Source organism: Propithecus coquereli, unplaced genomic scaffold (genome assembly GCF_000956105.1).
Source record: "Propithecus coquereli isolate 6110/MARCELLA unplaced genomic scaffold, Pcoq_1.0 Scaffold440, whole genome shotgun sequence".
Classification (NCBI taxonomy): domain Eukaryota; kingdom Metazoa; phylum Chordata; class Mammalia; order Primates; family Indriidae; genus Propithecus; species Propithecus coquereli.
In genome coordinates, this window is record NW_012150175.1 from 1,747,859 (window position 1) to 1,773,345 (window position 25,487).

General features: G+C 36.2%; 1 protein-coding gene across 4 annotated transcripts in view; it reads right to left on the reverse strand.

Annotated features, from left to right (window-relative positions):
* ZNF518A (zinc finger protein 518A) overlaps positions 1–22,116 on the reverse strand; it is a 34,993-nt gene extending 12,877 nt beyond the window's left edge. For 2 of the 4 annotated variants that reach the window (XM_012654467.1, XM_012654465.1), the window contains exons 1-4: positions 21,838–22,116; positions 19,222–19,307; positions 18,210–18,279; positions 3,143–3,293 (exon numbers count right to left, since the gene is read on the reverse strand). The gene's annotated coding sequence lies outside the window, so the exon portion shown is untranslated. Of the gene's footprint in view, positions 1–3,142; positions 3,294–18,209; positions 18,307–19,221; positions 19,308–21,711; positions 21,775–21,837 lie in introns of those variants that run through there. The other 2 variants (XM_012654464.1, XM_012654463.1) reach the window with 2 other exon arrangements.
* Positions 22,117–25,487: the final 3,371 nt, after the last annotated feature.

A 25,487-nucleotide genomic window follows, 5' to 3' on the forward strand; every position in this document is an offset into this window, starting at 1 on the left:
TGAAGGGCAACTAGATGTAGATTTGTTTTCCTATCCAATGTGGACTTCTGAAGTCCTGAAGATTCATTAGAGTTCTGAAAAAATAACAAATCCACATTGAAAATATAATTCAAGAGCTTCTGGAAGCCTGGTTTGTTTCCCCATCTGTTGTGTAGCCCTTACCTATTTTTCACATCTCTGACACAAAGATAATATGTTTTATAATTACAAATGACATTATAGCTGGATGCGGGTTTATTCGTTCCTTGTATATTAAAAATTATTCTAGATTTAAATATACTTTGAATCACAAACTATACTGAGAATTCAGAGCAAGATGAATTACAGAACTATGTAAGCAAATATTCTATCAACTATTCTGCTTCATTATCTTAATTACATTTCAAAACAAGGATAGTTGTTCTCACCAAAGAAGTCACTATCTGATCTGATAAGCTCATTTAAGGAGAGTTAACTAAGCCATTGACTCATGTCTACCTTTTTAATGAGGCCATCTTTGAAACAGTGAGCCCAAAATGGGATGTTTGTCATAAAACTTTGGTATTACAGAGAAAAGGCAGTATGATGAATGAAGGTCTTGTGAAGGGTTTTCCGTACCGTGAAAGAAGAGCTGAAAAATCAACTGGAGTTGTTAGGAAGCCAGGATAGAAGACTGAGAAGGATCTCCAACTGTCATCCCTAAACCAAGATGGAGCTTAATGAGGATTCCAGAATGACTAGCAGAGCAGAGAGCACTTTTCTTTTTAGTAGAATGGACGAGACCCTAATTACCAGTAAGGAAAGCTTCTACAATGCAGGAATCAAATAATAATTACCTACTTTATTGAGACTGTTTTGTGTAAGAATTGCATAAGTTGATTAAAAAGAAAATACATTACTAAATCATCTGCCCAGGTTCCCTTCAGTGACTAGGGCAAGAATAGGGGGACAGAGTATCTGAAGAGGTAAGAAACTTAACTGTCCAATCTCTGAAATTACTCTCTATGTAACTCAGGAGTCAAAATGGTTGAGAAATAAAACACAATAGACAGCTTTTGGCTTCCTTCCCTAACAATGGCTCATTTGGAGCTGAAAATATAATTATAAAAGCATCATTAAATAGTTTTTTGTTTCTGAGTATCAAAAGGCTTTAGATGCCTAGCAGACAGTAATTCTTTTAGTCTTAGCATTGCTTGTGTCCTGTTTCACACGTGATACCTCTTCTGCACTACTCTTGGGTTTTCATGTCAGTTCTCACTAATTTCAACTTCAAATACAAGAGCTTCCAAAGCTTCATTGGGAACATTTCTGCTGGACAAAGAAATAAAAATTGCAAAACAATGCAGATAAAAGAGACTATGTTATTAAGAAATCCACTTAGCTTTTACTTAAGTTTGATAAGTACTGAACAATTAATGCTGAATGTCAATATTTTTCATACTTAATGTATGGCATATACAATACAGCATTAGGATAGCTGTGTATTTTAGGTAGTTTTAGGTTTGTTATTTGTCCTCAAATTTTAAGTTTCTCTTGAAAGCCTATTTTGTCTTCAACTATGTTCAACTTGTAGCATAAAGAAGCAATCTGTGATGCTTAATTTTAGGTGTCAACTTGACTGGATTAAGGAATACCTAGAAAACCAGTAAAACATTACTTCTGGGTATGTCTATGATGGTATTTCCAGAGGAGATTGGGATGTCAGTAGACTGAGGAAGATCCACTGTAAATGAAGGTGGTAGGTGGGCACCATCCAATCAGCTGGGGACCTCCAAATAGAACAAAAAAGGAGAGAAAAGGATTTCCTCTCTCTCTTTCTTGAAGCTGAGACACTCTCCTCTTTCTGTTCTTGGACATCAGAATTTCAGGGTCTCTGGCCTTGGAACTCTAGTACTTACAACCAGCGGCCTTCTGGGTTCTCACGCCTTCAGCCATGGACTTAGAATTATGCTATCAGCTTCCTTGGTTCTGAGGCCTTTGGACTTGGACTGAGCCATGCTACTGCCATTCGAGGGTCTCCAGCTTGCAGACAGCCTGTCTTGGGAGTTCTCAGCCTCCATAATCTGTGAGCCAATTCCCCTAATAAATCCTCTCCCATCTATCTATCCAGTCATGTGCTGTATAATCTTTCAGTTAACAACAAACTGCATAAGCAACAGTGGTCCCATAAAATTTTAATACTGTAATTTTACTCTACCTTTTCTATGTTTAGTTATCTTTAGATACACAAATACTTACCATTATGTTACAACTGCCTACAGTATTCAGTACAGTAATGTGTTGTGCAGATTTGTAGCCTAGGAGCAACAGGCTATACTATACAGCATAGATACATATAAGGCTATACCACCTAGGTTTGTGTGAGTATACTCTACGATGTTTACACAATGATAAAACTGCCCAGCCACACATTTCTCAGAATGTGCCCCCATTATTAAGCAACACATGACTGTGTGTGTGTGTGTGTGTATTCCTTTGGTTCTGTCTCTCTGGGAGAACCTTGACCAATATACGATCAAAGATAATACCTGATAGCAACTTATACTAAGGTTACCACCTATGGACAAAAAATGTATTGCATGTTGTGAAACAACTCAGAAAACATAAAAAAAGGAAAGAAAAATTTTATTACAATTCCTATCCTCCAACATATTAGCTAATGCTCTTTTTACTGTAGTCTAATCTCTACCCCACCAACAAGGATTACTAATTTTAAATATGCTATTTAAACAACTGTGTTCTACATATGCATTATTACCTCATAAGACCTGACCAACATCTCATCAAATCTTGAACTAATACAATTTTGTAGAAGTATTAAAATAATCTGGAGAGTTTCCTGCATTAAGATGGCAATTTAAGACACCCAATTTCCTACCTCGCCCAATAGCCCACTGAAACAACCAGAAAATACCATAAAGAAAATCCTACAAAATGGCTAGGAACTAGAAAAACATTCCATACACATATGGCAAAGTGTTTGGTAGGAACTGGTCTGGTGAGAGAAGAGTGAAAACAACTGCTAATCCACTGCCAACCACCATTTTTAAAGAGGAAGTCTACTGGGGACATTCGTCCAACCAATATTTAATGAGTATCTATTATGCTTCAAGTAAGGAAGTGAGAGACATAATTCTGGCTACTCCCTCTCCCCTACACATACCTTGGGAGAGAAAGTGAGGCTTCAGTGGAAGATCAGGTGAAACCCTTTGGGTGACAGAAGACTCAGGCTGAGGTATGAGGAGGAAGGAAATGAATCCAGAGCTTCGAGCTTGGTCCAGAGACCAGACAGAGTAGGGGATTGCTAGCACCACCTGTCAGGAGAGATGTAAAGAGGAAATTATTTCCAAACAAAGATGAATCTTCCTACACCCATGCTATTTTCCTCCAAATAAGAGTTCTGTCCTTTCTCCACATAAGTAAATTATCTCTACACCGTCAGAAAAACAATTAGGTTAACTCTCAACTTTCCCATCTCCTAACCAAAAAAACGAGAAAATCTTGATTTATTCTCTAAGAATGCACCTCAACTACCAATGCCAACAAAAAAGGTAAGTAGGCAGAAACATCACTGGATGCAGTAGCTCAAAAAAGGGAAAATAATCTGAACCCTCACAGAAACCTTTCCCCAACTCTCATTAGGTAAAAAACAGTACCTAGAGTGAAAGTTATTGCAATAAAAAATAGAAAAAAATTTTTTAAAAAATCGAGTAATAATTAGCAATCTCAGTAAGACCGGAGAGATTATATTGGAAAAAAAAAAAACAAAACTAAAAGCATACTGTCATGAAAGAGAGAACAAAGTAGATGGCAGAGAAATGATTTTGAAAATGAGAGAAAATTATACCCAGTTTTTTTTTTCTAAAAAGATTTGAATTTTCAAAATCAAACGCTCCTCAAATGCTAGGCAAGATTACTAGTTGGAGGAAAATATAAAAGTCAGTATCTACAAATTATCCTCATAAAAATGTTTAGTTTAAAAGATAAAAATGAATTGCTCCCCAAAAAGGTGGTAAGAGTAAACTAGAAAGGTATTGATTTTTTACCAGCAATACCACCTTTAATTAGACACCAATATTAATCAACACTTTATTCACATCTCTAAATGCTAAAAGACAATAGAATAACATTTACAGAGTTCTGAGGGAAAAGGATTAGCCCAAGAGTTAATTCTATATCCAGGAAAACTCCCATATGTGAGTGAAAAGCACAATTTTAGATATGCAAAGATTCAGAAAACATACTACATGTGTACCCTTTTAGGAAAAAAGTTTTGAATAAATACTTCAGCAAAATCAAACTTATATCAGAAAGAAAACTAAAAAAATGAAATATAGAAGAAATATCTGTAGACAATAAAATTACAACAGAAATGATTATAAATATTGTTGTTAATATGGTCAAGAAAGCAACAAAGACTGGACAAGGGAACATTTGTAACATCAAATATATAAGAAGCCCTTACAGAAAAATTGGGAAACAGGAAAGGTAACAGCAGCAACAAAATTTTGGATGCTAAAAACCAGATAAAGAGGTAGTAAATAACCTTGCAGACCCAAGAAAACTTAATCCCAGGCAGACAGTGGGGAAAGCAAAGAACTAACCCATTTTATACTCTAAATCTTCGAAAGGTCTAGGAACTGGTAGTACTAAGTGACTCTAAAATGGGAGGAAGCAGGGAGTAGGAAGCTAGAACAAATAGAAATTTGGAGAAAGCTGCTTGAGTTTTAGTTAGACACTAAGATTCTCTTCCTCACTCTATCATGTTATAGATAACTGCTATTATCCCACTACAACAGAAGTCTAGAGGTTTATTCTCTACAGAGGGTAAAACCAAATCTCTGAAATAGGGGAGAGCAGGAATAGGCAAGACAGTGGGCAGCATACCTAAATCAAGAGGATTAAGTGACCATATACATATGAAACACAAATCCTTACCCCACTCCCCCTCTTTCCCTCTTCTAGGTTGGCTCCCGGGCTAACATTGTGCTACTTAAAATATCGTCTGCTGATGGTCCACAAACCATCTGTCACCAGTCTATGACAAGATAGGTACAGAAAGTGAAAGTAAGCATTTAGAAATTATGACAGCAATTTTCAGAGTTAAGTTTATATCTGTTGAATCAAATAATAAAAATATAGATTTGTGTCTTATATGTCTTCATTTTTTTAAATCTCATTATTCCACTAATTTACTTTTATTATAGTTTAAAACTACCATTCTGCAATAGATTGGGGTAAAAGAAAAAAACATCCTGGTGCTTCACCAGTCTGAGAAGCACTGGGCCGATAGATCCTGTTGCCTTACCAGGCCCAAAGAGCTACCCAAAGTGGGAGTCCAAGCCTTGTGTTATAAGCCCCTCCACGGGTTGACAGAGCTTCCCAACCAGCTTCTTGGTCACGAGCAGACAGTCAAGGATTAGCAGACATCTGAGGAAATCCTCTAATGTTAGCTCAAGATACAGATTTGTTTCTAACAAGTTAGAAATAGAGACTATGCATTAAGGAAAAAAAAATTCTTTAAAACTCACTGACTTCTCAGGGATATAAGAACAGGATGACACAAAAAAGGAACATTAAGAGAACAAAAAAGAACTCTTAGAAATAAGAAAATATAAAGAGGCAAAAAAGGGCAATGGAGGGGTTGAAAGGTAAAGATGAGATAATCTCTCAGAGAACAGAACAAAAACACAGATAAAAGGAGAAACAGCATGAGAAAGTTAGAGGAGCAATCCAGGAGGTCTAACATTTGACTAATAGTAATGCAGAAAGCAAGCACAAACAAAAAGAAGGAAGAAATCATCATTAAAATAATTTTTTAAAGAATTGAGCTGTAGGAAATCAGTTTCCAGGATGAAAATGTTCACTAAGTACATAGCATAATGAACCAAGGCAGATCATTGTAAAAATTCAACAGTGGAGGCAAAAAGAATATCCCACAAGTTTCTAGAGAAAAACAAAAAAGGTCACATAACAAAGGATTTGAAATTAGACAGTTTTAGGCTTCCTTACTACAATGGAAGGATAAAGACAAAGGGGCAATACCTTCAAATTCTGAGGTAAAACTTCCAACTAGGAATTCTACACTCTGCCAAGCTAACAATCAAGTATAAGGGTAAAAAGAAGACACGTAAAATCTTAAAATTTACTTGCCAGACATCCTTCCCCAAGAAGTTATTACAAGATATACTCCACCAGAATGAGGGAATAAACCAAGAAAGAAAAAGACATGAAATACAGGCAACAGGAGATCAAATGGAGGAGAAAGAAGTAAATAATATCCCCAAGACGACAGTAAAGGGAAATCCCAGGATAACGGCTGGACTCCCAATCATATTGCTCCAGTCAATCCAAAGATAAAACATCGTGTATATCAAAAGATAAGACATATTGAGGACTTCCGTCACCAAAAACCTCACTGACACTGTACCATCTTTTCAACCTTAGTACAGAATCCCCAGGTGAACATGGCCCAGAATCTTACCTGTATTTGACCTGTACTGACATAAATTGATGATGTTTCTGCTTTCCCCTCCATGTCCTCATATCCAGATCAGCTGAGGTCACAGTGAGCTTAGAAATCAAAACTACAGAGCAGCCTACTCACTCTGACAGACATTCAATATCTAGTCTACATAGCAGGGCTGCCAGATTCTCTGATTATGGTGAGTCCTAAGGTTCCTAGGATTCACTCACAACTTTACATGCTGACTTCCCCAAAAGGGGCTCTGGTAAACTACAAGAGAAGCTAAAGGTAGACTATGATCCAGGTACTTTGTTCACCTTAACTTCTCCTGAAAGCCTTCACCTAACAGTGGCATTGTTATCTTTTCACTGCATAGCTAGAGTTAGGGTTGCTACCAAATTTTCAAAACCAAACAATTTGGTATTTATAGAGTCATAAAAATACCAAAAGTTAAAATGGTAGTTTCACTTGGTTGGGAGCAGAGGAGGATATGACCAGAGAGAACACACTGGGGTACAGAAAAGGAGCTTCTGTTTCTTAAATAGTTCATATGCAGGTATTTACTATATTATCTTTAAACCATATATAATGTATATTTTGTATATAAATATATTTCACAATAATAAAAATAAAAACACACTACAAAATGGGCAAAGGACACAAAGAGGAAAGTCACGGGAATATCAGTGAAAATATGCCCAACCTCACTAGAATTCAAAACAAATTAAAATAATAACACTTCCGTGTTCAACCAGATTGCAAAAGATGTTACATATTTCTAATACTTAGTGTTGGTCAGTGAGGAAAAAGAGGCACTATGATATACTAATGATGGAAATATAAGCTGGCACGACCTTCATAAAAAACAGTTTGCAATAGATACATAAAAATCCTAGGGGAAAAGTACATAACTTCTGATTTACTTCAAGAAATGTATCCTAAAGGTAATAATCAGAGATGTCATGTCCATGGTACCATTGTTTATAAAATCACAAAATTAAAAATAAATGTCCATCAATAAATAATGATTAAATAAACTATGGCATTTCTATTTAAAAGAATACTATTCAAATTTTAAAACAATATTTTAAACCCACATTTATTAACAGAAAGATATCCAAGATACATTAAGTGAAAAAAAAAAACCCAGAAAACAAAGAGGAGACATATTAGGATTTAATCTGTCCAAACAGCAATAGATAAGAGAGTAGATGGATAAACAAATGGTAATGGACCCACACAAATTCTGAGTAAAAAGTCAAGAAGAATACACATAATAAAAATGTTTATAGTGGTTACTGGTTATTCCTAGGTCAGCGTTTCTTAAAACACTGTCCTTGGATCCCTGCGGCCTCCACACTGGCATACTTCCTTATGATAGCACAGGCCAACAGTTACATTTGGATGTTATGAGAATGGCAATCTCTTTGCTTCTACGTAACTTTTATGAAACTTCATCAAAAAATGGCATGAAGCCATGAAAATTTTGAAATTCTCAAACAAAGCAAGTGACTTCTGTTGTAAATCAACCAAGTTTTTCCTGAACAAACTCAAAATGATATACTTGATGTCAGAAAAAATGGATGAATATTGACACTAAAGATGAAGGAGAGATCAAAACAAAATAGGTATCATTCAATGCTGTGTTCCCCATATCAACTCACAGGCACCCAATCACACCACTACAAAGAAGACAGTAATACTAGCCTCAAAGTTAACAGTAAACATAACATTCAGAGAATAAAGAATTGAATGTCACTCATGGTATATAAATTCACATTATAAGAGAAGTGTTTTTAGTTTTTTTGTTTAACAATTTATTTATGAGGAATGAGGCTACCTAAAATGTAAGTAATGGGAGCTGGTACCACCGGAATAGCAGTTACGGGTATGAAGTGTGGTTATATAAATAAAAAGTTGCTTACATTTTACACAGAAAACAAATGGTATTCAACTAATAACATGCTTCCTGATCTTGATACATTTTTAAAAGGAAAAGAAATACTAAAAATTGTAACATCAATCTAATTGAAATATATAGAAGAAATATATTTTCTTCTATATGCTATACAAAAAACATGAATAGAAAGTACAATGTTCAACTATTTTTGCATTATTCAAGAGTATTATTCTCAAAGTGCTGGATTCAATCTAATAAAATTTTATTTAGAATTTTTTTATGTTATCATTAACAGTTTTGGTGTTGGTATTACAGAGAATTTATAAAATGAACTGGAGTACTTTCCACCATTTCATCTGCCCTGGAACAGTTCACTAACCATAAGTATTAACTTCTCATTAACATTACACAGACCACACCAATAACACCATATGGGCCTAGTTAACTCTTTAGGCTTTAGACCTTACAATCTCTGTTAAGTCCTGCCATGGTTTCTGGGCTGTTCAGGTTTTCTACTGCTTCAGTCACTTTGGTAATTTATATTTTCCTTGAAAATAATCAATTTAACATACTCCCCAAAACTTCACTTTTAAGAATCTATCCTACCTCCTCCCAAAAAAAGCACAACATATAAAAACATATATTCTTATCACTTAATGCCCAAGAATAGGAAAATGATGAAGTAAATTATGGAACATCCACATGAAAACATTATACAGAAAGAGGCTATGGATATTGAGTTGACTTGGAAAGATATTTACTGTGAATAATTTTTTTTAATTTTTAAAAAAAGGAAGTTGCAGATTAAGGCATGTAATACATTTTTAAATTAGGAAGAAAGATCCTGACTTTATGTCATTTTTATGTTAGGAGGAAAGATCCTATCAGCATACATTTATATAAGCACAGAACAAATCTACAAAAAGATAACTCCCCAAACTATTGATAACAGGTTAATTTTTTCAAAGGACTGATAGCATGATATAGCAAAAAAAAAACCAAACAAAAAAACCCAAATCAATAGGAAGAGCATCTAAGTACCTTGACTGAAACCAAGAGGGCAATGTCACTACCACAAGCCTTTACTGAGGCCTGTCTGTATGTTCCCATTCTTGAATCCTAGGAAATCCCGTATCCTTACAATAATTCCCCTTTTCAATTTAACCCAGCTCACGTTGGTTTCTACTACTTGTAACCAAAGGTTTTCTTAAGACAGAAAGCTGGCAGATCAATGTTGACTGTGTTTACTTCACAGAAAGGTAGGTTTTGTGATGATCCTTTGAAAAGGAGTAGGACTTAAACACGTAAGAAATGAGCAAAAGCAATCCAGACCAGAAAAATAGAGTAAAGAAACGCTGGAAGAAAAGTATTTTTCTCCCAAGGTATCACACAGGGTCTAGATCAAAGACAGAATGCATAATAGGGAGCTTAAGTGAGAACAGACTATAGAGGACAAACCTGAACTAGCAATGAAAAGTAAACAGGACCCACTGTTAATTTATGAACACAGAGAAGCCATAAAAGCAGTATTTTCAAAATATTATATTATCTAGAACTGTAGTTCCCAACCCCCGGGCCGCACAGCAGGAGGTGAGCAGTCGGTGAGCTAGCAAAGCTTCATCTGTTATTTACAGCAGCTCCTCAAGGCTTGAAACCGGTCCCTGGTGCCAAAAAGGTTGGGGACCGCTGATCTAGAAGCTAAGATTAAATTGGCAAAAGAGTAAACACAGAAGTGAGAAAATAAGAGGACTAGAGTGAGAATCCAAATAAAAAGTGAGGAACCAGGGAACTGGCAATGTTAATATAGGTTAGGAATCACACATTGGGTACAGAGAGATTTTATTATAAAAGGATAACACAAAGTAAAATGCCAAGGATAGGAAGATACAAATAGAGTGAATCAAAAGGTACCATTCCTGGAAAGTTATGTTAACTTTTTACAACCAATTATAAAGCAAAGACATTCTATAGAGTCTCGAAAGGAAGAATCTATGTGCTACTCAGTACATTCTAGCTACTTAAACATTAAAGAACTAAAAAACTGTGATTTTAGCTTACCTATACAAGGTGTCCCAAAAGTAGACAATGGGAAATTTTTCCTTTGAAGGAAAATTTTGTAATGAATATTTTGTAAATAAAGGTATATTTAGCTATGAGTTCCCATTTTCCCTATGTATGGTAACTTTTGGGACACCTTGTATTTGTGACTTAGCATATAGCTTTCTAACTTGTCACATTACACAGAAAACTACTGCACTGCTTAAGTTATTCAATCCTTTCTTTTGCAAAAATAAATATTGCAAAACAAATATACAACTGGAGATAAAATCAAAGCAGCATGCAACAGGAAAAACTTACTAAAAAATACAAAGTTCTGCCTAAAAGGAATCTAAAAAAAAGAAGAGGGGAAAAAAAAGCTAAGACTTTCAAAACAGAACTTATTTAGTGCCCTTAAAATAACTATTATCTTTTCATGACTTGAAACAAACATTTTGGGCTTACTTTTCTTGTATAATAGCTGTTTTAAGTTTTGTAGCTGAGGGACTAATAACGCCCATCATATTTTAAGCAAGTGAAAGAAAAAGTTTTGTACAATTTACATACGTAGCCAAAGTCAGCTCCCTTCAAATCATTGTGCCCCAATGAGCAACTTAAACACAGAAAAAGAAATGTAGGGTTAAGTATGTAAATGTAATTAAGTACAGATTTAGAAATGTTCAAAATGCTAGTGTACATACGAGTCACATACCATTCAGGTAGGCTGGTAGCATTGGAATACAATTATGAAGAAGTTTCAAATTAAAAATTAAACTACCCATACACCTTTATTTACCTTTGTTCACATAGTTTCCTTTCACCAGGCATGTCATCCTCTTTCCTCTAACTAAATTCAGTACTAGTCAAACTTCCTTTCAAATTCTACCTCCTACAGGAACTGCATCACACGTTAATCTCTCCCTTCTCCGAATATCCACTTAAAAGGTAGACAGTGCTCACCATTTATTACAACTTTTACATTGTTGAGTCATTTCAGTTTTTAAGTTTTACCTCCCCAGATATTTAAAAGCTTCTTAAAGGCAAGTTCTATTTAATATTTCTCCTTTATCCCTCACAAAAACCAGGAAGATTAGGTACACAGGTATTTAACACATTAATTCATTCATTCTCTTATTTTCAATTCAAATATCTGACTTCCTGTGATTTCAGATTTAATCACTTTACAGCAAACTTCATAAAGCACATAAACTTTTTGCTGCAATAATCTGGAGTTTGGTTTAAAATACATACCACGCAGAGTCAGATATCACATTCTTAATATTTAAGATTTGGGAGAAAAATCTGAACTAACTGTCCAAAGTGACATAAAGACTACTGAATTTAATATGGGAAGGAGAAAGGTTATTTTCATTTCTTGTTCCTTTCTTCTTCTGTTTGTCATTTTGCTGTGGCAGTGGTTTAGAACTGACAGATTTCACTTAAGATTTTGTAATACATGAGGAGAGAGAAGAGAATCAAAAGATGTAGTACTATTTGATTGGAAGAACATATATCATGTAATCTATTCACCCTTAGCTTCCCAAAATAATATGAACTGTTTACTTTTTCTCTGGGTCTATAAAGCACCTGTCTCCATGGTAAGAAATTCTACTCCCCAGATTTTCCCATCTTAGTATATGCCACCAAGATCCATTCAGAAATCAATCCAGAAATCAAGAATCGTCTTTGATTCTCTAACACTTAACTCTGCACATTAATCCATAAGCAAGTCTGCTCAATTCTATCTCCAAAATAAATCTCGTATTCTCCTTCCTCTCTTCCTTATCCACTGTCATCACTTTAGTCCGGGCCACCATCACCTCTAACTTGCATTAAAATAACAGTCCTCCTAACTGGCATCCACACTTCCTGCTTGCCCACCACACTCCTCTGAATCCATTCTCCACACAGAAGCAAAAGTGATTTTCTTAAAATAAAATAGATCACAATACACTCCTGCTTAGAACTCCTTAGTGGCTTAGTGGCTTTCCAAGTGTGTTAGTCTGTTCAGGCTGCTATAACAGAATACCATAAAGTAGTTGACTTATTTCTCACAATTCTGGGAATTCCCAGATCAAGGCACCAGCAGATCCTGTATCTGGTGAAGGCCTACTTCCTGGTTCAGAGATGGCCATCTTCTCACTGCCTCCTCACTTGCTAAAAGGGGTAAGAAAGCTCTCTGGGGTCTCTTTTACAAGGGTACTAATCTCATTTGTAAAGGCTCTGCCCTCGTGACTTAATCACCTCCCAAAGGCCTCACTTCCAACTACCATCACACTGGGGATTAGGTTTCAACGTATGAATTTGGGGGTGGAGAAGGGGACATAAATATTCAATCTATAGCATCAAGGCACTTAAAATAAAATTTAATCTCTTTAGCAAAGCCCAAAAGGAACAGTGATATCTGGTGTTGGGTCTCTCCAACTTCATCTCCTAACACTCTCCCCATCTGTGAATATACTCCAGCAAGCCACCATAGACCCTCAGCTCCTCCTTTTCCTATCTTTCCTATCTCGGGCCTTTGCATCTGCTACTCCCTGCTTGAAATGTTCTTCCTCTCATTCTTCAAATGGCTAGATCCTTCTCATCTTTCAGTGCTTAGCTTGAATATCACCACCTCAGAAAGGTCTTCCTCAACCTATAAACCATCCTCTCTTCAAAGAGAAAAAAACTTATTCTCTACTTTATCCCCTTGTATTTCTTTTTTTAACACTTTTATCTCTGGCAATATTTTATTTGCCAATTTATTTTTCTATCCATATCTATCACTGGAATATAAGCTATATAAGCTTAAGAACCACATCAGTCATGTTCTTTGCTATATCACCAGCATCAGGGATAGTGCTAGGCTCCTAGCTAGCACCAAATTTTGCTATAAGCACTGGCAATACAACAGTTAACAAAACGGATAAAAAAAAAATCCCTCCTCTCAGGGAACTAACATTTTACTGATTAGGTAATAAAGTAAGTAAATTACATAGTATATTCAAAGGTGACAAGTGCTGCAGAGAAAAATAAAGCAGGGACAGATAGGAGCAGAGAGTTGCAATACTGAATATGAAGTCAGGGAGACCTCCTTCCAAAGGTCTTATTAGAGCCAAGATCTTAAGGAGCTGAGGAAGTCAGCACACTACGAAATGACATAGTAAGTGCCAAGACCCTGAATGTGCAGCATGTCTAACATATGTGGGGAACAGCAAGAACAAGAGTATGAGTGAGACAGAAAGCATGAGAGGAAAAGCAGTAGGAGATGATGTCAGAGAAGTAAAAAGGGAACAGAAACAGGGCCTGATGGACACCATAAAGACTAGTTTTACTCTGGATGAGACAAGAAGCTATTGGAGCATTGTGGGCAGAAGAGTAACATGAACTGTATTACTTTTTGAAGCGATCACTTTGGCTGCTATGTTAAGAACAGAGTATTTGGGAGGGATGTGAGAGTGGAAGCAAAGGACCGGTTCAAAAGTTATTTCATTACAATTATCCAGGTAACAAATGACAATGGCTTGGTGGAGACAATAGGCACGATGAGACTCTGAATGTATTTTGAAGATAAAGCCTAGAAGATTTGCTGACATGCTTTCTCTGAGAGAAAGAGATGTGTCAAAGATAACTCTAAAAGTTCTGACAGCAACAGGAAGAAGTGAGTTGCTGTTTACCGAGATAGAAAAGTCTGCGTGAAAGTAGTAGGGAAGTATATCAAAAGTTCAATTTTAGCCATATAAAATTTGAGATACCTATTTGACATCCAAGTAGAAATGTGGAATGTGTATGTAGCTGAATACAGAATACAAAGGTCTAGGTGGAAGATAAAATTTGGAGAGTCACCAGTGTGTATATACATATTTATGCATTTGAAAAGGGATGAAATCACCAAGAGAGAAAAAAATCCAAGAGAGAAGTCCAAGGTCTGACTCCCACATAGTCTGAGCCTTGAGATACTACAACATTTAAAAGAAAGAGCTGAGAAAGAAACAGCAAGTAAGACTGGAAAGAAAGGACCACTAAGACTGAAGGTAAATTAGGAATGTAGTATCCTAAAGCAAAATAAAGAAAATGTTTCCAGAATAATAGATTGATCAACTCTGTCAAGTAAGAAGAGGACTGAGAAACGACCACAGGACTTACCGTGAAGATCACCGTAACACAGATTAGGACAGTTTCAGTGGAGTTATAGAGGACAAACACTAACTAGCATGGATTTAAGAGAAAATGGGAAGAAAAAAAGTAGAAATGTAGTACAGACAACTCTTCCAAGGAGTTTTACCATAAAGGACCAAGAGGTAGAAGAATTGAAGTGGATTTTTTTGTTGTTGTTTTATTTTTTGTTTTCTGTTTTTTAAAGATGGGAGAAATTACAATATGATTGCATGCTTATGAAAATTATCTAGGAAAAATGAAAAAATTGATGAAGGAGGAAAAGAAAGAAATGCAGTCGCAATACCTTTCAGGTTAGAAGGGATAGATCTAATCAACAAGTTGAAAAGTTGAACTTAAAAGGAGCAAAGATAATTCATCTATAGTAACCAGAGAGGAAGATAAACAAAGATGCTAGCAGGTGGGCAGATGTGAAGGTGAGTGCTTATGGAATGAAAAGACAGCCTGTGGGCCAAATCCGGCTTACTGTCAGTTTTTGTAAATTAAGTTTCATTAGAACACAGCTACTTATTTACATATTGCCTATGGCTTCTTTCCTGTTACAATGGCAGCTCATAGCTGCCACAGAAACCATATGGCACACAAAGCCTAAAATATTTACTATATAGCCATTTACAGAAAAGGTTTGCCCTAGTATAATGGAATACTCCAACTGTTACCCTCTCTGAGGGTCAGATATGCGGCTATTAGGAAAGAATGTGGTAGGCACAGACCTAGGAAACAACAGCATTTAATGAGACAATGACACAACGCTGACCTCTACATCATTCCTACTATCTGGAGCCAAAAATGAATATCTCCTGAGTAATAAAGCATTATTTTAATTTTGTTCCTTATCTTTTTTTTTTTTTTTGAGACAGGGTCTCGCACTGTCACCTGGGCTAGACTGCAGTGGCATCATCATAGCTCACTGCAACCTCAAACTTCTGGGTTCAAGTGATCCTCCTGCCTCAGCCTCCCAAGTAGCTGAGACTACGGGCACGCCCTATCATGCCCAGATAATTTTTCTATTTTTTGTAAAGATGGGGTTGCTCATGCTCAGGTTGATCTCAAACTCTGAGCCTCAAGCGATCTTCCCCAAGTGCTAGGATTACAGGTGGGAGCCACTGTACCTAGCACCTTATCTCTTTTTGAATGTTTTTATATCTATTGCTACATTAGTTTTGAATTGACTGTGTCTCTAGGGAACCGAGTATGGTTTTGCCTGTTACTAAGGGATCTCTCAAAAAGGGAAAGGTAAGAAGAAGTAAAGTAATTACATACATAAAACATAGAACAGCATTCCAAGTTAGTCACTATTTTTTTAAATCTTCAAGACAGATGGATATAACAAGATTTTTTTCACAATGAATAATTTTACACAATTTAATTACACTTAATTTATATTTTAGCATTACAAAAATGGCATCATATTTTTAAAAAAATAAACATTTTATTCAAAGACATCTCCATCTTAGTAGAAAGAATCAAAATTTCTGCTTGGCTTTCCACGTCTCATACATGGATTTACCTGAAATAGCCAAACTGATTTCCCACTCCCTCTTGCATTTCCAAAAAACACATATTGCTACAGTCAAACCAATCTCCACCCCAACCTGGAGCAGCCCATAATCATTTCCAACTCCACCCTTACTTCAATTATTCTTTGTGCCTATCAAAACCTCACGCAAGTCAAAACCCATTTGAAGTTGTATGTCCTTCAAGAAACCTTCCTAAATGGACCAACCCTCATTAATTTCTTCCCTATCAGTACTAACTTAAAATACAATTGTGCATTTATTTATCTTTTTGTGTTGTATTTCCTGCACATTAATCTGGATTCCTTAGCTAAACTATGAGTACTATGAAGGCAAATAACTCCTCTTATTCTTACATATTACTAAAATGCTAAGCACAGCACTAATTATTTTCAATACCCGCTTGTTGACCTGTGCAACCTAAATACACAAAAATGTGCTACATCAGATAAAGTCCACCATCTCAGTCTAGTACACGTAATCCCTGACTATCCAGGTAGTTGCACATACTTGTATGTAATAAATGTTCATAATAAATGTTTGTAGGTTAACTGAAAGAAGGACTAAATGCGTGTATGAATGATGAATAAAAGACATCTTTTATGAGGTGAAGGAAAGTTGCAAATTGTAGAACAATATGAATGATCAACTTAAAGCTTTGACCTTAAATTCATAAGGGTCATATATTTATCAAAACACTTTCTGCTGCAATCCAATTCGAACCAATCTATACAGAGAATTTTGGCCCAAGGGACTGAGGAGGACACCAAGGTAGCTCACTCAGAATCAAACACAAACCATAGGTACCACTTTACCATGTTCCCTGAGACTGAAACCAGAAATACTACCACCCATCTCTCATTTCCGTATGGCTTTACTTGCTCCTACTACAGATGGGTTTCTCACACATGTGGGGAAGAATGTCACTAGCACCCTTCCAGATTAACAACTTCAGAGAAAATTAGCAACTTTCTCCTAGCGTTCACACATCAATTCCAAAGGATTCTGACTGGCTCCGCTTGAGTAAAAGGCAATCACTGTGGTGACAGGGATAACCTGGCTTGGGTTATAAGACTGTAACAGCTTACCAACCACTCAAAAGAAGGGAGGGTTGGTTGCTCAAATGAAGATACACTGCGTTGACAAAAAAAATACATGATATGTCTTCTACCAGCCACAACCTTCGACAACACAATTTTAATTAAGAATTGATGATTTTACTACATTCTGAAATTAAATGACTTTGTATAAAGCCAATATTTGTTTTCAGCCATTACCACTTCATGAAATGAGACTGCAGTGAAGCCCACTTAATTCTCCTAAGCTTCAAGTCACGCACCCTCATTACAATATTCTGACATTTGTTTCATGCAGCCATACCAATCACAACTTTAGATTTTTTGTCAGACTTTGGACACAATTTTTCAAGATGGAACAATCCAAATCATTTTGGTCAGCCATCACATGGCAATCTCTTGTTGATTATATCTAAAGCTTTCATTCCTCACTGTATTACTTTTTCTGAGTAGTTCAGATCAAACATAGTGCAGGTTGAGTATCCCTTATCTGAAATGCTTGGGACTAAAAGTGTTTCAGATTTTAGATTTTTTTGGATTTTGGAGTATTTGTATTATACTGACTGGCTGAACATCCCAAATCTGAAAACACCAAATCCAAAATGCTCCAATGATCATTTCCTTTGAGCTTCATGTCTGCATTCAAAAAGTTTCAGATTTTGGAGTATTTTGAATTTCAGGTTTTCAGATTTGGGCGCTCAAGCTGTATAGAAAACTGTTAGCCCTCAGCACTACCTTATTCAGGAATAACACATACCCATGTGATTCTCATGGTAAGAGATCAAACAAATCTTATGTGGGAGAAATTACTCAACACAAATGATAATCTGGTATCTCAACTCAGCTTTGTTGCTCTCTACTCATGTAGTTATCACACATTAATTTCTAACAAAATTTAAAATTCATGCCACTGTGAAAAATGGCCCTGAAAAAAAAGCCATGCGCTGGTGAAGTTCAGGGAAGAACATGATAATGATTCTAAAGTAATAATATAAGGTAGTATAGTCTACTTCAGCTATTTTAGCAGTTACATAATCTTATTGCTAATTTAGGGTTATAGTTATGTGTGTACTTACTGCATCTGGTAAGGGAAATTATATGATAGTATGGTATCTAAGAATTTGGGGATTTCAAAGATCCCAGGACCTAGCCAACACAAATAGCAAGAGATCTCTGTGTTGCAAGGGTAGATAAACCATGTTTTATACAAGAGTACAATATTTTCCACTGCATTCCCAAAACTTTCCTCATAATACCACAGATTTGATGGCAGATGTTTTTTCCTTCTTTTTGTGCACACCAGGATATTCAGATGATTACCTCCAGGAAACAAATCATAACTCTATAGTGACTCCCAAATCTCTTTTCTGACTCATAATGTAGATGCTATTAATCATAATATAAATATATATTAGACAATTTTTCTCTTTTTTTAATTTGGAAACAATTTTTCTTTAGATGCATTACTTTGCACTTGCTAGACCAAAACAGACACTCTTTTGGCCATTTATATAGCTTTGAAACACCTTTCTACCATATTTACCTCCATTTTTTGTTACTCAGAAGCCCTTAATGCTCCCTCTATATTCAGAAAGATGATACAGTTAAAATCATCTTTGGGTCTCTAATAAAATGTTAAATAATCAACTATGAAACCAAAAATTACTTTTTTGCTTACATTAAAATGAAAACCTATGCGTAAGTATTTTACTTTATTTTACATTGGCCAAAAATAAAACTATAGCTTGTAACTTATGAAAACTCATGTATATGTAACTATAGGTTGAGTATCCCTTATTCAAAATGCTTGGGACCAGAAGTGTTTCAGATTTCAAATTTTTTTGGATTTTGGAATATTTGTATTATACGGGTTGAGCATCCCAAATCCAAAAATCCAAAATCCAAAATCCAAAATGCTCCAGTGAGCATTTCCTTTGAGCATCACGTCAGCACTAAAAAAAGTTTCACACTTCGGATTTCAGATTAGAGACACTCCACCTGTATTTTACTTTATTTAGTCCAATATTAAAACGTATTAACTGACTACTTAATAAACTGTATACTCCAGTACATCAATCTTTACCATACCTCTTTCTTCAAGGAACAAAAGGCACACAATTTAATGCTTGGACAATGTCACAATCAGGAACAGTGATCAAAAGAAGAGATGATATCTGGAAATAAAGACCAACAGTTTAAAACTTTAACTGCAAAAACTGTTAGTAAAATATTCTTGAACTCTTGATTAAATTATACTTCATATTCAACTTAGATGTATAAAGTAATTGGGAAAAAAAACCTCTCTGCACTTAAGCATGTAACATATCATTGATACACAATGATGTCATAAATGTAACAAAAGTCACAACTCAAAGCTGAGAAAAGCAATCTAATTTGATATGTTCATTTAATACAAGATAGAGAAAATTAGTCTTGCCCAAAGTCACAGAACTAGAACTAGTATCTGGATCTGATTCCAACCCAGTTATCATATCACCACAACGCTAACCCTTAATGCTCAGTTGTGGTATCTAACATCCCATGAAAATTGCTCACCATGAGATGCCAATACCCCATACAGAACTGAAATACCCACAGCCCACACACCTGAGATCAGATAATAAAAATTTCAAGACTTTCTTAAAGCCCTTGTCTTCTGCTTAGAGAGCTTTGCCAAAAAACTTTTAGTAGAGTACCCAAAGCAATCTGGGCAAGAGTCAAGTCTTGTATCATTAAAAAACAACAAAAAAGTTGTATTAAATGCATAATGCTTCAATGAGAACAATTTCAAAAACTACAAACAGAAAACAATTAAAAAACACTAAAAAGACATTTTAAGGTATATTTTGACGTCAAACTATAGATTTTTGCTGAAGTACATCTCCTTTGTAATGTTTCAAGATATAAAACTTCTGGGATCATAACATACTATTACCAGAGAGAATATAATCTGAAGTGTGACGATGGTAAAAATTGCAAACATTTGTAAGTTTATACATTATCAATGCACATAGTAGATTCTCGTTATGGTTGCTGTCCTTTTATCCTTCCATAAAACCATATATAAAACGTTTTAATTGGTAATTATACTTATTTTCGCTGCAACAATAAAGAAACATTTGGATGTGCAAAATAAGTTTCTATGTCTAGGGATGATCTTATTTATGATTTTTATAGCAAAAATCAACATCGTCTACTATGCTTACTTTCCTAATGAAATGCTAATACCCTGAAAATGTTAATTCAGTGTGGTATCTCTCTTTATAAATTTCAGAAAAATACAGTTTTGCTGAAAGATAATGAACCCATTCCTATAAATTTGCAGTTATATTCTGAAAATGTTAGGAAATTTCACTGAATCAATTTAAATGGTTCTATCTATCCAATCTGAGAATACTAACCTTAGAGTACATTCAAATCAAACCTCTTGCTGCAGAAAAAGCAATTCAACAATATCAGTAACTAGGTCTAACATACAGACTCTCAAATTAATGAAATTTCTACCAAGAGGTAGTTGGGTGTCTTCATGTTTCACCACTGTGACAACCGTACAAAGTTCAACATTCTTAGGAATTCCTTAAATATAGACTGACTTTATTTTTCTAGGGTTTCTTAGACTTTTGATAACATATTCAACAATGTTTTCACTAAAATAGCTCACAAACACTAAATGTCCCCAAATTTAAACATAAAAAGAAAACTGAGCCTTAACTTTTGTATTTTGAACTTTAAAGCTACATCTGTTTCATTGGTCTACTTAACAGTTAAAACATTTTACCTTATATACATTCACCTTTTATTTTTTAAATTACCACAGCCATCTATGAAGAGATTGTCTACTTGACAATGAGGACAACATGTTAAGCATAGACTCAAAATGGACCCTACATGTGAGAAAGCCAGTTACAAAGAAATCCATCTGCCACTGGGTGTGGTTGGGGTCTGCAGGGAAGAGCACCTTTGGCCAACTCTGGAAGAGAACGCGCGCACCAGGGAGCTGGGCATCTCTGCAAAAAATGGACCCCAATAACCATAGATTGCGCCCGCAGGAGGGACGCCGTCGAGTTGGGCCTGCGAACCTACAGCGCGAGGGGTGCAGTCTGAGGGGTGCCCATGCTGTGTCCACCAGCCGCGGAGCCCGCCGAGTGAGTGCTTCGAGCGCCGCGCGCCCCGCTTCTCCCCAAACACCGCGCCCGATCCGCCCCTTCCTCCGCGGTTAGGCTGCCCCGCGGGGAGCGCGGAGGCACACTGTCCAGCGCCTAGACATGGGGAAGAGCAGAGTTCAAGAAACCCAGACGTAAGGCAAGCTCGGGCTAAGAAGCGATGTGTCAGCTCTGGCAGACTGCAAAAGCGCTGGGTAAGAAAAGACCGACTTCTCTAGAAAAACTTTGCGGCAAGTTAGGCGGAAGCGCTGAATGGCCGGGACTATTTAACAGGCGCTTCCTATCATGAGAGGCGGGTCCCTGGGCATGTTTGGGGGACCCTGACGCCCCACTAGCTCGCCCTTTGCCCGCTGGCTGGCCCTCTAAAAGTTCAAGCATCATAACCGGTTTGGGCGGTCCGGCTCACAGGGAATACCTGTCGTGGTCCCCACTGCTTGCGAGTCCCTGATGGCGGCCATTACACTTCCATCCGGGTATTGCTGAAAAGCTGATGGCAGCGCTACCGGGAGCGCACGCTGCGGCGGAGGGATCCGCGCTGCACCTGAAGCAAGCGGAAGAGAACGGAGGCCGGCAGGGTCCGTGCTCAGCCTGGCGAGACTAGGCCATTGAGTTTGGCTCGCCGCTGACCTCTCCAGTTAGCGCGTGTCCCCGACACCCCCCATTCCAGTGATTCACTACTATCCCTTTGCTCACCAGCAGCTGCAGAGATCCTACTGCCAATGGAATGACAGACAAACGTCCACTCTGTGCTCTTCAGAGTAGACAGCAGAAGCAGGAACAGTGTGCACCTGGCAAACTCTTGCAAACTAGGAATGGTCTCAACCCTGAGATTTTAATCAGTTCCGGTTTAGCAAATGGCGGCTCCCCACCCCTTCCTTCTAACAGGAAGGTTTTAGCAACCATTGCAGCCCATGTCAACGGAAGAAGCTGCCGCCAGCAGCTCTGGAAGACATGTTGAACCTCGAACATGTACATATTTAATAATTGATCTATAAACTGTCTTTACAATGAGGTAGGCCCTTATCCGCATTAAAGGAATACTTCCCCGACATGGCAAAACAGGGCTGGACAAAGAGAGCAGTTAATATGGTTGGCTTTACCCCAAAGGCCAGTATGACTCCCCTTCTCTCATTTAGAGCATTTCTAAAATCCAGCCTATTAATTCAACTCACTTTCTACATAAATCACCTTGCTTTAAAAATGGGGGTGGGAGGCGGGAATATGGCGGTAGCTGTTCAAAGCAAGCAATAGCAGCAACAACAAAAAACCCTGAGACAAAGGAATATATGAAAATATTGAGAGCGTGACTATCGTTGAATTTTTGTCTTTTATTTTTTATGTTCCATATTTTTTAAAAAACATGCATGGCATTTATGTTTTTTACAAACGTTAAAATGTATATGCTAAGTATTTTTCATTGTCTTAGAGTAGGGTTTTGAAAATGACTTGTAGCCATATACAAGATTTTCTCCATCCTTTAATAAAAACCACACCGGGGAATCCTCCTTTTGTCTTCTGGAAGCTTGCTTTATTACTGTGTCTACTGGGCTGCACAATTCCACCCAGAAAAGGCGAATATGGGGAAATCCACATTAGTTGTATTCATATGCCTATATAAAACACAATGAGAAATCTTCCATAAATACCCAAAGGGATGCCATTATGGAATGAGGAACATGTTTACAAAATGGATTTTACCCTTCGTTGTACATCCTCTCTCTCTCTCTCCACGTCATTTCTGTGCCAGCCAGACAAGCACACACATGACAGAGGAAAGAGAGATAAAAGGATTTTTTTTTATAGCAAAAAAAAGATGGTAGTTGGGAATATGGGCAGAGTTGTTCTGATGTAGTTTTTGATCTTCAGATTAAGAAATTGCACCTCCCTCTCCACGTTATTCACATTATAACTTTATTTTTACTTTTGCATATACATTCACCTACAAAACTTTGCAAACCTGCATTATGTTATAAAAGAATTAGAGAAAGGTTATGTAAAGTACTATTCAGATCTACCTTATCTCTTCCCCCTTCTCTTCTGCCATCAATATCACACAACCCATTCTCTTGTTCTCCTTTCGGATTTTGAGCATTGATGTTAGCAAAGAAAAAACGAGTGAAACAGGAAAGAAAGAAAGATGATCAAAAGAGAGAAAAAGAAAAAATACAAAAGAGAGAAAGGTGAATCATAACTTAGGAAAGGATTCTGTAATACTTTGTACTTGAGAAGGATAATTAGTGGGGATAGGGCATCTAGATTAATAGTTTAAATAGTTGATCCTTCTGAAGATCTGACTGCTATTTACCAGCTGAGAGCATTTAACCTCTGAACTTCTTAGAGTTATGCAACACATACATAACACTTGGTTGATAGTTTGAAGAGAGCGATCAACTCCATTGCACCCACAATGTAATGCAAATTGTAAACATGATGATGGTGGTGATAGTCATGAAGTTTCCACTTTCCACCTTGATTACAAATATCGTAAAGTAGATCACTATAAGACAGTGAAATTTTCTCCTAATAATAATATATAAATGGGAATTACATTTCACGCTAGGGATTCTCACTTCTGAATCATAGATAATACCACATCATAATAAAAGTTCCAACAAGCTTATATATGCTCTTACAAAAAAATGTAAACATGTTCTTAATTCATAGATAGCTTGGTACATCACAAGCACTACAATCATAATTACAAGAATTAAATGATGTTAAGTTAGAGAGTAAGAGTCTTTTTGAAATGGCTCTCTTCTTTCTGTTGATCTCTGAATTCCAGTCCAGATTCTCTGCCCTCAACAATATAATCAAGTGCAACAAGAATTGGAAAAAAAGAGGTACTAAGAGCCTAGGTGACGTAGCATAAAGTGGTCATGCTCCTTAGTTATGGATATTATTGGTTGATTACTCCTGGCAATCTATCAAACAAGTGTTAGTTGAGCTTTAAGTATTAGTATTATCCTTCCCTATGTTCTTTTAAATGTTTGTTGTTTAACATTTATTCAGTAGACATTTTCTTGAACACATATCATGTGCCAGAAACTGTGCTAGTAATAAATAAAACATGACCCCTCATGGAGTCATCAGTTAAATGGGAGATTCTTGAATATCTAAAAGATTTTATGATCCAACAAAGCAATTCCAGAGGTAGGATTTCAGACACTATAACAGATGATGAGAAAGATTTTTTAAAGATGGGTATCCCTGACAGTTTCTTCTCAATTCACACTTTCAAGATGACCAAGACTTTGGATATGTTGCTATTTTTATGAAGTTTATATAAAAGAGATATGCCTCTTTCTTAGTGCTTCTTATGGATACTATATTCAACTGTGAAGAACATTAAAATAAACTGTATTGGTCTTATCTAAATATTTTAGGGAACTTCTCCCCACCCCTAATCACATCAAATTCTTCCTAAGAATCTCCGTATCCTGAGGGCAACAGGATAGATGGTACAGTTAATTCAAGTCCTTAGAAAAAGAAAAAAGAATAAGTTGAATATTTATTAATTACATTTCTTTTAAGAACAAACATGGTTCACATATATGTTACATATACTCCTTTATATTCTCTTTTATATGTATGGTACATTTCATTACTTAAAGTTTTCAAAGAATAGAAAAGTATAGCTTTTTCTTTCTTTTCTCTCCTTTTTTTTTTTTTCTTTTTTGGTTGGTGGAGATTAAATACTACCTAAATTAATGTGGTTTGTGTCTAAGATTTTTTAAAAAGATAAATCTGACTTCTGTGAGACCAGTGCCATATGGACCATATTAATATCAATAAATTATACATGAGAACTTGCAAGAATAGATTATTATGGCTTATTACATTACTCTAAAATTTCTAAGTTATATCCACCTGCAAATTTCTCTCTCACATTCAAAGAAACAAAATGAAACCCAGATTGTGTTCTTCTTTTAAACAAGCATATGCCTTAATAATGCTATATATAACATCACAGAAGTCATCAAGTTATGTTAATGTTGGTGTTCTTATTTTGTTGTGTTTTGTTAACATTTGTTGGAAAAGTGTGGGGGAGGGCAGGTCCCTGCAGTATGTCCTAGAATGTGTGATGGAATGAATGAGAAATAATCATGAAATGAAAAAGAACCAATAAAACATAGGTTCATTTAGTTTTGCATGCTTTGTTCCTGTTGACATTACAAAACTTTAAGGTGGTGA